Source organism: Amphiprion ocellaris, chromosome 21, assembly GCF_022539595.1.
Source record: "Amphiprion ocellaris isolate individual 3 ecotype Okinawa chromosome 21, ASM2253959v1, whole genome shotgun sequence".
Classification (NCBI taxonomy): Eukaryota; Metazoa; Chordata; class Actinopteri; family Pomacentridae; genus Amphiprion; species Amphiprion ocellaris.
The window spans coordinates 21,434,586-21,437,928 of NC_072786.1; positions in this window are offsets into that span (position 1 = coordinate 21,434,586).

Sequence of the window (3,343 nt, forward strand, 5' to 3'; positions counted from 1 at the left end):
TGCCCTGCCTCCCTTATCATGAGAAAGCAGGGGCAGACCCAGCCCGGTCCAATCCCACCGCCCCGGACTCGCTGCTGCTCGGGACACTTTGAATAACAAAGGAAGCTGTGAGACAATGTGTTCCCCTGCTTTTGATTCATTCCTAAAATGGTCCATGACTCAAGGACGTGGGGTGAAGTCACATCAGCACTGATGTGGTTTGATCAGGGGAAAGGCCTGTGTTAACTTCACGTCCTTCCACCGTTCAGCAGTTCACTCAGATACACTAGAATGCTAGACTAGACTCTTGTAGAGACCTGTCACTGCAGTCACAAAAACTTTAAATGTAGAACGGCTCTAATGTCATTTTATTAGTGAGCAGTTACAGATTTACTCTCATTATTGCTGCCACTTCACTCGCCCAGTTTTGATTTCTCTGAAAGTTAATTGACTACTTGAAAAACCCACAAACACTTACTGTTGTTGCTTGAAGGTATCTCCAGAAGTAACAAAGTCTCTAACCATCTGGATGAAAAAGCCTTCTCTCCACCGAACGATAAGAGAATTTCAAGTTCCACACCTGTGAAAAATCTAGTTTTTTAATTTGTTCATGTGTCCTTTCTGTGTTTTTTGATGTGCATGATGACATATCATGACAGAAATAAGTAGTCAACACCATGACTGAACTTTTCCATCTTAAAACTGCACTACACAGAGGACGTTCTCAAAAACACAAAAGTAAACTTCCAGGGTTTCATATGTAACAAACCAAAAGAGCCACTCCTACCGACCTGCAGAGGGAAAGCTTACAGTATCAGCCATTGTGTGGTGTAGTTTTGCACTGTTTGCTGGTGTGCTCGAGCTGCAGTGAGTGGGAAGGGTGGATGGAGAAAAAGGCGGCGACTTCACAGATCTGCACATTCTAGAGGGAACAACAATATAGAGTTACATCTGAGCCATGTTAAGACAGGAAGGGATTGTTTTCTTGAAAAAATAAGAGATAACTTAAATACGCGGAGAGGAGTTTTGGGGTTAAATGGGTTTCATAATGTTCTTTCAATCATAGTGGATGAAATGTCTTGCTTAGGTGGGATATGGGCTGTAGTGCTTAGAAAGTATACTTGTACAGTATATATACAGTGTGTACACTACCAGCCAAAAGTCTGGATACCTTCTCATTCAGTGCTTTATATTTATTTGTCTTATTTTCTACATTGTCAATTAATACCAAAGATTAACACTTTTTGGTATTTTACAATTTAATTCCATATGTATTCTTTTATAGTTTTGATGTCTTCAGTATTAATCTACAATGTACAAAATAATTAAATAAAAGCCATTGAATGAGAAGGTGTGTCCTAACTTTATATATATATATGTATATATATATACGGGCTGCACAGTGGCGTAGTGGTTAGCACTTTCGCCTTGCAGCGAGAAGATCCCTGGTTCGCGTCCCGGCTTTCCCGGGATCTTTCTGCATGGAGTTTGCATGTTCTCCCTGTGCATGCGTGGGTTTTCTCCGGGTACTCCGGCTTCCTCCCACAGTCCAAAAATATGCTGAGGTTAATTGATTACTCTAAATTGCCCGTAGGTGTGAATGTGAGAGTGATTGTTTGTCTATATATGTAGCCCTGTGACAGACTGGTGACCTGTCCAGGGTGTCCCCTGCCTTCGCCCGAGTCAGCTGGGATAGGCTCCAGCCCCCCCCACGACCCTAGTGAGGAATAAGCGGTGTATAGATAATGGATGGATGGATGGATGTATATATATACACATGTATATGTATGTATATTATATATATATAGATAGATAGATAGATAGATAGATAAAAATTGTCTGGATGACTCCAAACTTTTGAACAGTCGTGTATATAGTGTATAATTCATTAAATATATTCATATACATATTCCAAATGACTTCTTTGGATTACTGCAGTTTACAACAGAACATCTTTATATATTAAGATCAAATATATCCATCCATATGTCTGTGCTTGTTTACTATATAGTGCACTATATATTATATCATGCTGTTTATATTTTTTTAGTTACTCCGCCAAGGAACACAGTGGAGTTATGTGAGGATCAGCGTTGGTTTGTCTGTCTGTGCGCAACAAAATGGACTAACGGATTTTAATTAAATTTTCAGAGAAGGTCAGAAATGAAACAAGGACCAAGTGATTAGATTTTGGCAGTGATGCGGCTTATAGTCTGGATCCATGGATTTGTTAAAGATTTCTGTATCCCTGTGAGATCACATACATATACATAACATGCCTGTGATCAGCTCAAGGTCATTTTGTTTGTGGGTACATCTGTATTAAATGGACACATTCTATGTTGCGTGATTTCTGATCATCATTAACTAATAAATAAACAAATGCTGCAGTTCAAAAAGAAATTCTGCATTTCCGACAATGACATATGGGGGAATGAACAGCCTTGGTGGAGTACTGCTCTCTGAGTGCTTTTCTTGTTAAGATTGTCACTTAAATAAAATGTGCAGTAGGGATAAGGGTGAAACCAATGCTGGATTTGAGATAAGAATAGATAAAAGGAAACACTTGAGGTTGTAACAATTTTTAGGAAACCAGAAATTATGATACCAATTTATTGACCAAATGCGTTTGAGTTCTTTTGAGCAATGAAAAAATTTCATAACTAGTTAGCAAATTCAGTTATAAACACCACCTGATTCCACACTATGGTCTGCTCAGCTTTGATATGTACTCTGCTACATGTGCTGCAGACAGTGCTGAAAGTATTTTAAACAGTGGAGTTGGAGTCACTCCGCTGGACAAACTATATGATGACACCATTTGTATATTACCCCAAGCATCTCTCTCTGTCCTATGTTCTGTAAAGGTAACAGTTTATCTGTTACAAGCCAAGATCTGCTGATAACATCTGCTAACCAATATATTGGTTAGACTCTAATAGAGACTTTGGGGGTGGTTTAGCGTCATGAAAGAGCACAGGCATATTTCCAGTGTCCTGAGCAGTTCTCATAACTGTTGCTGCCTAAAGTCCCAAATGTGTCTCAAGAGAGTCTCATGAGGTGAAAGTGTACTGTAACGGGACTGACTTGATAGACTGATATCTTTCAAATTAGGCTTATTGGTAAGTTTGTGATGTAGAGCTGAGACTTGAACTGACTGAAGACTTGACCTTCACTGGGGTCACGTTCAAAATCAAACACTGTCACCTGACCACTAACATCGAGCACACACAAGAAGACAATCGTTCTTTTTCTGTTTGTATATGATAACGATGCCTCTCAACATTCAAAGTATAAGAGCATTATTTCTACACATCCAATAGAAACATTAGAAACACATCCCGGCTGTGTCAGTTCACATTGA